Consider the following 11,639-nt stretch of genomic DNA (forward strand, 5'->3'; position numbering starts at 1 on the left):
AACGTGGCTGTGACTGGGTCACGGAGGAGAAAAGGATATCTTGTGCTACCATTCTGTGTGTCCTAGACTCCGCGTACACCGTGGTGTGGAATCCATTCGAGAATACTCATCCAACACCATGCGTGGTTGCGTGACTGGCTTCATGCGAGAAGTGCAACATCAGCTGCTCAATCGGTCCTTCAGTGGGGAGCATCTGTTCGGACTGCAGGTTGACCAGATGTTTGAGAAAATCATAGTATATGTACCCAGCCAAGGCCATGGGTGCGCTCAGGACAATATCACCCCAAGGTTGATTTCGCAGGTCCCAATAATTTAGAAGTGCCAAGTCCAGCTCCCCAAAGCTGAGCTAGCACACCCAGATTCTAAGGAGGGTTACAGGGGTAGCAACTCCCGGGTAGAGGGAACGGTGTTGCTAAGGTAGCTGCCCCTACCACACAGTGACCTGTTTACACTTTCTGATCCCACCCAACCTCAGGTCACACTACACTGGTCAGGGTAAGACTACAGGGGTTACTTCAACGGTGTCTGGAGACCATATCAAATCAGTGAGTCCTTGCCATCAGAGGCCAGGGTTACTGCTTGTAGCGCACTATATCGTCTCCATAGTCCCACCGAGCAAACACACAATTTCCAGGCCACAAGCACCTCCTCCAGGAGGAAGTAATGGCCATAGAGCCCGTGCCGCCACACCAGCCAGACAAGAGTGTGCTGCCTGTACTTTCTAATCTCCAAAAAAAGACGAGTGTCTCAGGCCCCCACTCTACCTCACGCCCCTCAACAAGTACATCCCACATTGTGACTCTCCAGGGTGTCACCCCTCTACTGCAGCAAGCTGGCTTCATGACTGCCATTTACTTGAAGGATGCCTACTTTGCCATCCTTATCCAACCGACAGAACAAAAGGGGCAACCCAAGGACCTGGGCTGGACAAATTATTCACAAAAACCGGTCCCTACGGGGGAAGTGTAGCCCTTGACTTCCACAGCAGTAGTATTGCACAAGGGATAGAAGAAAACCTCTCAAATGAATGAGTTTCAGTTATGCGTTTAGTGCATTTATTAATACATAGCCCATATTGTTAAATATATACACAATCCAATGTTTATATTTTTCTTAGAAACACGGTGCTCCTAAAAGGTGATGGCGCAGTGAAAGTGATAAAAGGTGAATCAAAATTGCATATGTGAAATGCTGAAATATATATACATGTTGCTGTACCGCCTGGCAAGTGTCGGAATCAAGGATAAAGCCTGGCTTTGGCTTAAATCCTTCCTGGAGGACAGATCCTTTTGAGTTTTCGATGGTGAATCTGTGTCCACCAGTAGACCACTAAAGTGCGGAGTCCCTCAGGGCTCCTCACTAAGCCCTGCCCTTTTCAACGTTTATATGAGGCCACTGGCTGAGGTTGTTCGTCCGTTTGGGGTTAAGATCATCTCCTACGCGGACGACACCCAGCTGGTGGTCTCATTGGCGCAGGAGGCCAATACGCCAATGAATGGCGGACTTAGAGAGTGCCTACGGGAAGTAAAGAGCTGGATGTCTTCGTCATCCCTTAAGTTAAACGGCGACAAAACGGAGCTGATGCTCCTGGGCCCCTCCGATCCCAGCTTCTTCAACTCTCTGTGGCCCCCCTGCTTAGGCACCCCCCCTACACCCAAGGATAACATCAAGAGTTTAGGAGTGTGGCTGGATAGGTCCCTCTCATTCAACACCCAGGCCACAAAACTCTCGGCTACCTGTTTTTGCCTCCTTAGGATGTTAAAGAAAATCCTCCCCCTTCTCCCCATGGAGGCCAAGCAGGTATCCATCCAAGGCTTAATACAGTCCCGCTTAAATTTTAACAACGTGCTCTATCTTGGCGCCCCTGATTATACCTTACGCAGACTACAGACTACAGAACTGCGCGGCCCGTACACTGCTTGAGCTTCCTTGCAGGCAATCGGTAAGAGCCGGTCTGGTCAGCCTTCACTGGCTGCCAGTGCGCCAGAGAATCCTCTTCAAAGCCATGTGCTTTGCCCATCAGGCCTTTTGGGACACAGGCCCTATGATTACCCGGGATTTAGTCACCCACTACCAACCTAACAGAAACCTCCGCTCAAGCCAGACTTGTATGGCCACGATTCCAAGAATAAAAAAGTCAAGGTCGGGCGGCAGGACGTTCGCCTACAATGCCTCCAGGACTTGGAACACTCTCCCTCCCCAGCTTAGAACCAATCCCAACCTCTCCGTATTCCGCAAGCAGCTAAAGACATTCCTTTTCAACCTTTCCCTGTAACTCCCTGCTAGTTGACACCCATAAAACGAGTGTTGGTATCCACCAATAATTTCTTAAAATATGTTATTTGTCGATGTTTCGACCACTGCACATAGGTATTTATAGCAGGGTCATCCTCAGAATGCAAAATATATACAGAAGACACCTAAAATTAATTGTGTATGTGTGTATTTATATATATATATATATATTTATATATATATATATTTATATATATATATATATATATATATTCACTGAAAAAAACAGGTTATAGACCATATATAGTTAGGAATTAGCATTTACAAAACCTTATTTTACTCACACAAAACCATTGAAATTCGCATATATAGTTAGTTGCACTAACTATATATCGCGCACCCGCAATCCACTGCTGATCATGTCACATATTACATCATTCATGACATGGTCAGTGACATCACTGATGACATCACTGATGACATCTCAAATGAGGATTGAGGAAACGAATTTATCAACTATCATGCTGAAGAAGAGTGTGGGGAAAAAAAAACAAAGAGGACTAAGAGGAAAGAACAATCAGTTCAAAAATACAATTGTTTTAATGCATGAAGTGCTTTTCCACACATTTACATTTAAATAACCCATATTAGAACATACAAAATATCTACAGAGGAGACGGTGTACATTGAATTTTAGACTCTTCATTGGTACCTACATGTTGGTACTTACATCACCCACACAACACAACAGCTCTATTCAGAGCTACCCTACCTCAAAGCACTCTAAAATATTAATATACTATTTCCCTTGGTTTTCCCCTTGTTACGCTTTCCGGAACGCTACCCGGTGCGCGGACCGGGCGCTAACCGTGCGAAAATTTGGAAAAAAAAGGTGTGTTTTTTTTTTTTTACATATATGGGCCTCCTCAGCCACCCTCAGAAAGCCTAGGGGGTCAGGATATGTCTCCCGTGCCCCCTTATACCCATTCCCAACATTGTTTATCCTCCATCTTGTGACTAAATTCGTCCGAAACACAAGATGGCAGACTCCCGTTACGCTACCGGTGAGCTACCCGGTTCGCGTACCGAGTACGCTTCCACCGCGAAAAATCGAAAAAATAATTATTTTATTTTTTTGCCCCGCTGGGCTTTTTAATAGCCCCCACATCAATCCTAGGGGGTCAGGAGGGGTCTACCTTGCCCCTTTCATTCATTTCCCCCTTCGTTTATTTCCACCTCTTGTCTCTCGATCCTACCGAGAGACAAGATGGCGGCCGCTCCGGACTGTTTAGAATGTTGAGTCACCGGGGAGCCAATCCGCTTCTCCTCGCGAAGTTCCGTTACGCGTCTGGTACGCGAACCGGGGCGCTAACCGGGACGCTGTCACAGATATATATTTTTTTTAACGTTAATTTCTCAAAATCCACTGGAGCACATATCTTGAGACCTAGCAAAGGCACATCGGGCAAACAGTCTCTACAATTTTGCCAAGTTTCATAGAAATCCATTCAGCCGTTCGAGCTAAAAGTGAGTCCAACCGCCCTATGAAAAACTCAATGTTAAAAACACGTTTTGGGACCCCCCTTTTTTCTTGGCCCCCGCTTGACGAAACCCCCCCAAACTTTCAGGGGACGCTCAGAAACAAAATGTGCCATTTTCCTGAAAATTTCAGCCAATTCCGTCCATCAACGCCAAAGTTATTCAACATAGAATTTTCAGAAATCCCTATTCAAAAAAATCCTAACTATATATACCTACTGGCGACCGCCAGTAGGTAATATATATATATATAACATTTCTATGGCAAAATGAAACCCCTCATTTTGTTCCTTTGCAAATTAAATGTTTTAAGTGTTAACACTTTATTCCAATCAAGATGACTTCAGGTGTGCCATACTTTTGTCATAAGTAAGACTGTTAGCGCTCTAGTTGTTCTTTAGAACACTCTGGGACATTCTGTCACTGGGCTATAGTTAGGCTACATCTGGCTGATATTTGAGCTACATTTGTTTTTTTTTGTCTCTGGTGGCCATCTTTGGGCTACATTGGGCTACATTTGGGCTCTAACATATATATAGCCCAATGTAGCCCAATATATATTTTTCAAAGTTAATTTTCGTAAAAACCACTGGAGCATATATCTTGAGACATAGCAAAGGCACATCGGGCTACCAGTCCCTACAATTTTGCCAAGTTTTGTGGAAATCCATTCAGCCGTTCGAGCTAAAAGTGAGTCCAACCGTCCATCAACGCCAAAGTTATTCAACATAGAATTTTCAGAAATCCCTATTCAAAAAAATCCTAACTATATATACCTACTGGCGACCGCCAGTAGGTGATATATATATATATCTCTGTTATGGTACCCATTCGTTAAGTAAGCACAATACAGTAATTGGTATAATCTTAAATCACATACCAATAGATTGGGACAGAAAGTCCTACTATTAAGCGAATGTTCGGCACTATTTCTTTGAGTAACTTCAAAATGGGTAATCAGTTGCTGTAATGAAACAGTACATACATCACCCAAATGGGTTACCAATTATTTTGAACTTCAATGATAAGTAAAATAAATCTGCGTTACATACCAAGGGATTGTGGGGAAAAGGTCCCACAATCGTGACAATGTCTGATCTTACTTCAAGGGACAACCTTAAAACGGAAAGTAGCCCGCTTTAATGAAACGAAGAAAGAAGGCTTCACTACTTTTGTATCATGGGCAAGTAATAGTTAGTATGCATAAACTGGTCCTAAGACCTACCAGGGAATCATAGAGGTCAGACTATGGTAATCAGTCTGTCATGTCTTGTCTGCAATTTATAATCCTGCAAGAGACTGCCATAAAGCATGATGGAGTGTTCATACAAAGTGGTAAAAGTACCAAATTGCTAGCGAGCCTAAATACTTCACCGGAAACCATAAAGGGTGTACTTTAGATGTAGGAGACGGCGGCAGTGTCCCCGACCCGCTTGCTGGTACTGGTCAGCGCTATCAGCGATCCATGCTGCAATTGTATATTTGGATCTTTTAATTTCACTGAACCTTTGTGCTCACTGTGCACTTTTAAAAATTAGTATATCTGAATCTGTGTTGACTACTAACGCGCCAGAATTCACCGCGCCGAATCTCCCCTACCTGACACACAAGAAGGGAAGCAGCCTTTAGCCAGTTATATCTCTGGGGGCAGCGAGTAGTGGTGGCTCAATTTTCATTCCTGTCCTCCTCGTTCCGACAGGGTAACTAGTACCGTTGTGCGGAGGGCGGACAGGTGAGAGCCAAGCACTTCCGGTATTCACTGGAGCGGGTAGCGCTCTAGTGGTTATCTTCAGGGGCTATTTAGCCCTTGCCCCTTCAGGAGCGCGCAGCGATCGCGCGCAGCCGAATACATGCCGAAGACCAGCCAAAGAGCTGCCCGTCTGCGCCCGTCCGCGACAGGACGGGCCAGGGGCCATGGACCCTACTAGGCCGGATTCACCCCCTAAATTGAAAAATGTTCTCAGGTATTCTGCTCAAGAATTGTCTAACCTTAGACCACTTCCCTTGCCAGATTGTACTAGCGAGAGGTGGCCATGCCTAGAGGGCCCTTTCTCCTGTGTCAATTGCCACTTTCAAGCATCCTATTTAATCACCTCTAGCATGACAGACACAGCTAAAGACATGCCAAAAAAAGGGATAAAGTGTGTCCTGTTGAATGTCCGTTCCATGCCCAAGCACCAACTCCAAATATGGGATCTACTATATACATTACTACCTGATCTATGTTTCTTGACAGAGACATGGCTCAAGCCCCACACAACTCCCGCTATCACACTAGGGGTTCCACAAGGATACAAGTTCCTAAATATGGATCGTCCAAACAAAATAGGAGGTGGTCTAGCCATCGCATATAAAGAGCATCTGAAGATTACCATATTGGAGCAAAAATGCTGCTCACAATTAGAAATTGTTATTTTTAGAATTAACCTCTCCACTAAAGTGTCCAGGAAAGGAGCGCTAGTTTATCGCCCACCAGGACCATGTTCAGGTTTCACTCTCTCTCTTCTGGAACTATTAGCTCCCTATTTTAGAGCCAAAGAAGATTTCTTTCTTCTGGGCGATTTTAATATTCACGCAGATATTTTAGAGCTTCCAGAAAATAAAACCTTGCTCGCTGATCTATCCACCCTAGGTTTGGAACTACAGAATAACGGACCCACACACGAGGGGGGACACTCCCTTGATCTGCTTTTCTCTAATTGTACCAAAATTCAATGTAAATCTGCTATCCAGCTAGACTGGACTGACCATTTTTTGGTGGAATTCTGCCTGCTGGAAAGTGATATACGTCCTCACAAGAAAACCCTTCCACCATTATGGCGCCGTCAGTGGCACAGGGTAACGGTGGAGGAGCTGCAGGAGGTCTGGGAAAAGCCCAACCTTATGGAAACAGATGATGTGGAGGGTACACTAGCCAAATTCAATAACTCCTTAACTGAGGCACTAGACAAACTGGCCCCTCTGAAGTTGCATAAACAATTCCCTGCAACCAAACAGGAAAAATGGTACACTGAGGCATTAAGAGCTGAGAAGCAGGGATGTAGGAGGATAGAGAAAAAATGGAGGAAAGTACGCACAGAAGAGAATAGGAAGGCATATTGTGAAGCTCAGTCAAACTATTATAAAAATATAAAAAGGGCTCGAAAGAACAGTCTTGCCCAACAACTTACAGAGGCGGGCAATTCCCCGAAGGAATTATATAAAATATTGGAAGCATTTGTCAAACCAACAGCTTGTGCTAGCCCAGATGACTTCTCACAATCCTTATGCAATGATATTTCACTGTTTTTTTAAAACAAAATAAATTAAATTTATGAGAAAATCCTGAAAGCCTTGAGCTTTAAATGTAGCTTTAAATGTAGCACATCTACATCTACACAAAGAAAAATCTCTTTAACAACTTCTCCACCAGTAAGTGACCTAGATCTTCCCCTCCTTACCAACCACATAAAATCGGGATCCCCCAACGATTTTTTACCAGCTAAAATGATGTCCCCCGAGTACCCTGCTAGGACCCCAAATCCAGGCAGTAATAAATCACTCCCTCAGGGAAGGACATGTGCCAGTGGAATGGAAAAAAGCGGTGGTGAACCCCATCCGAAAGAGTGCCGCACTTCCATGGACGGACCTTTCTAACCTCCGACCCATCTCCCTCCTACCTTATCTAAGCAAATTGACCGAGAAGCATGTGAACACTCACCTGTCAAATTACATTGAGGCAGCGGAGGGCCTGGACCACTCTCAATCTGGTTTCAGGCCCAATCACAGCACCGAATCGGCCCTCCTCTCACTGACTGACAACATCAGGATGTCACTTGATGGAGGGGGCTCAATGATTCTGGTGCTGTTAGATTTATCCGCTGCCTTTGACACGGTGTCACATGAATTACTTCTCGGCCGATTGAGGGATGTGGGCATAGGAGGTGTGGCTCTGTCATGGTTGGAAAGCTTTCTTTCGGGTCGCTCACAAGGTGTCAAGTTGGGCTCCCACTTTTCCACCTCTAGGGAGCTCACCAAGGGAGTGCCACAGGGCTCATGCCTAAGCCCCACGCTTTTCAACGTGTACGTGGCCCCCGGTGTCATACGCCGATGACACCCAGCTTCTATTTCCTTTCCATACTCTCACACCCGCAATCCAAAAATCATTTGCAGACGGAATGAGAGCAGTGGCACAGAACTGCCTCCAATTCAATGTGACCAAAACTGAGGTCATGCTGTTTGGGGGGCAACTCTCCTGTGGTCCCCAGACTGGTGGCCCTTAGAGTTAGGACCTGTCCCAAGTCCGAAACAAACAGTCAAAAATCTTGGTATACGGATAGATCAAGCACTCCTACTTAAGGAACATACTACCCAAGTCACAGGTGCATGCTTCCGTGTGATTGGGCTGCTTCGGCGCGTTTTTCCATTTCTGCCCGACAACCACAGGAAAACGCTTGTCCAGACTTTAATAATAAGTAGGATGGACTACTGTAATGGCCTGTACATCTCGGCCAATGAGCAACAACTGAAAAAACTACAAGTGGTCCAAAACACTGCAGCGAGGCTAGTTCTTAATGTCCCTCCCAGAATTCCCTCTCGTCCCCTTCTGCACCAACGCCATTGGTTACTGGTAAAGCAGCGTGTTACATTTAAGATATGCTGTACGATTCACAAATGCCTGTTTGGTACTGGACCCAAATACTTAAAGGAAACATTTGTTCCATACACCCCTGGACGTACTTTACACTCCAGTAGCCACCAATTGCTTCAGGTTCCAAGGTTTAGAAGAGCTAGACAGGGAGGTCGGGCTCTTTCTTATAAAGGCCCTGTCCTTTGGAACTCCCTTCCCCCTATGCTGAAACAAACTACCAGTCTTGAATCCTTCAGGAAAAACCTAAAAACCTATCTCTACACCCTGCCTTAGGTAAAACCCTTCTGCTAAACAGCATATAACTCTGATTGAGTCTAACCAGTAGAAGCATAAGCGCAGAGATATCCCTTCGGGAATTGAATCAGGCGCTATATAAGGAAATAAATAAATAAATAGGAAAAAAGTTATACATTTGCAGTTTTTATTGTACCGCATACCCACAAACTCTTTAAAGGGCATATATATTTATTTGAACCCAGCTGAAAGTCAAGACAGACTCACCAAACCAGTCCAGGCCAGATGCAGTGAGGGATGCATTAGTCCTACTAAATGTTAGACAGAAACTTCAGTTAAAATGTGCTTTAAAAGCTGCTTGCACTGAAAGAAAAGTAGAGAGAAAAATCATTAACGCTAACTGCAGCCTGGAGAACAGTGCTGCCAGTTTGAAGATCTTTCTTATGATAAAATGTCAGGGTTGCCAGGCACCATCCACACCGCCAGTTCATAGTATGTAGACAGCATTACCAATTCAAGGTGCTGCCCTTCAGGGTCACCACTGTCCCAGAGTGCTCACAAAGTGTCTTGCCTTGTTAGCCACTCATCTCTAGAGGAGTAGCATCCACATCTTCCTATATTTAGACTACCGGCTGATCAAGAGTGCAACCGATCAGGAGTGCTTGGGGTGGGGTTCTGCACCCAAACCTGCACACGCTCCACCTTCATGGATGGGGATAGAGCAGCGACAGCTGAGAGTCTTTTAACTTACTCTCAAAGTCTGGGATGTCCTCTTGGCAGACCGGGAGTCAATCTACTAAGACCATGTACCCCTGCCGCTGGGACAAGTGTGGGGCGTGTTGCACCTATAACGTGTTGAACCTCTTTCTGTGCCTTTTTCCAAAGTCTTGCTGTTCGTTTTGTCGAATTCCGGCAACACCTTCATCTAGGCACAGTTTAGTGGTAACTTTTAACCAGCTCAGCTTTTGTGAGGTGGCCGGATCAACCCTCTCTGTTCAAGTCACCGATTGTGAAACAATTTCTGAAAGGTCTTCATTCTATGTTTCCCCACAGACTTTTCGTTACATCCTAATGGGACGTTAATTTGTTTTTTACCTAATATCTTCACCCTTTGAACCTATACATAGATGAACTCTAAAGCTTTGAACGATTCAGACAGTGTTCTTGGTGGCCATCACATCGGCAGGAGGATCAACGAGCCGCTGGTGCTTTCTGTTCCAGCCCTGCTAACCAGGACACAAGTGCTATGACTCCTTGAAAGTATATGTTAATTGCATTATACCCATAGGGCAAAGGATAACATGCTTATATGTATACCTGTAATTTATTTCCCTTAGAGACTGCATCACTTATTGTGCCACCCTGAGTATGAAGTAGCAAAAGCATGACTCCCAGTCCACCATTAAACTACTAACTCAACAAAGCAGAGCCCAAGCCTTCCTTTTTAGGTCTCGCCTATGTAGCGCGAGTGCGCTGCGAAGGAGGACCTTTAGCAATCGAATCCATTTTGGCCCAAAAACGTGCATGCGTTGCTTTGCTTTCAATGGCCACGTGTGCACGTTTGGCGATTTTCTTGCGGGAGCGAGCTTTAAAACCATACGTTTGTAAGTAACATATGGTTCCTGCTCGCTCCCGCAAGGGAAACCGGCGCAGGCCCCCTCCTCTCTCCCCTCACCTTGCTGCCTCCTCCTCTTGTTGTGTTTTTTTTTTAACTTATAGCCGATGCGCACACGTTTGTTAAAAAGTTGTTTACGGAGAAGCCATTACACCGCTTCCACCGGGTTCTAAAACCTTTGCTGCTGAAACAGGGGAACAAATACATTTATTTGCAGAACTCTTGTACGCAGTTGGTAACGCTTTTAAAAAGAGTCGAGCTGTGGAATCAAGAAGTGAATGTATTCACAATGATTTTATTTGGTGCAAAATGAAAATATACAATAGCGCTTTTAGATGCATCAGATTTAGGTATTTGAGATTACAACATGGCCGTCGCACTTGTGCAGCAGCAGCACATCTGCTACCTATCTACCCGGAACTAGTGATGCTACTTGTTGCTCTGCCTCTATAGCGTGGTGACAGCTTGCTGCATGATTGGTCCAACCCTTCTCAACTTTGCGTCCGTACTCGGTCTTCGAGCGGGCACGACTGCATGGGTTTTTTTTAGGAGCCGGGTGGGGGTTATTTTGCCACTGTGGCAGTGAGTGGCACCCGGGGCCGCTTCCACGGGGAATAAGAGAGACCACCGAAGCAGCGGGACCCCCGCCAGGTAATCCGCACCGCAGTTTTGAACGGTCTGTAAGAATAGGGTGATAAACACTGCAGACCTAAGGATGATTGCAGGTCCTGATAAGAATTGTCATGCAGTATACATGCCAAATACAGCAGAGAAAGGCCCTCTTGTTTTATTTGTGTTGCTGTAAAGATCATATTTCTGTCGACGAAGCACATCCTTGTTTTAGATAAAGCAGTATTGATCCCTACTTTAAAATCGCATCGACGGTACTTTGTTATGAAAACATTAGCCGGTCGCAAGCTTTCCCGTATAATGCATTGGTATAATTTGAAGCTTGGCAGTAGGGTTGCTCGTACTTTATGGCTGAGTAAAAACGAAGCAAGTGTTCTCTAAGCTTCTTTCTTGAAAGCTTCCACTAATGCATATGATGTAAATTAAGTAATTGAATTCGAAAAATGGTATGCAGCCCAGCGTTAAAAAAGGACTTTAGTTTTCCTGATGGTATTTTTCGGGTGTAGGGGACTAGCGAGGCGTGGGTTAATGCAGGTTGCGGAGTTCGGTATTGAGTTTCTGAATGGTTCCCGATTTCTTGCCCAATGCTGTGCTTTTTAAAGTTGGTGAGCTTTATTATTCTGCTGCACCTTGTTTCATCACAATTGTATGATTTAAAGGAGTAGGATACTATCATCGATCCTGAACAGGTATTGCTCGGTGTGGTTGGTGAAAATCAAAGCAGCACAACTTTGGCACGCATAGCTTTATTATAAA

The sequence above is a fragment of the Lissotriton helveticus genome, chromosome 2_1 (genome assembly GCF_964261635.1).
Source record: "Lissotriton helveticus chromosome 2_1, aLisHel1.1, whole genome shotgun sequence".
Classification (NCBI taxonomy): domain Eukaryota; kingdom Metazoa; phylum Chordata; class Amphibia; order Caudata; family Salamandridae; genus Lissotriton; species Lissotriton helveticus.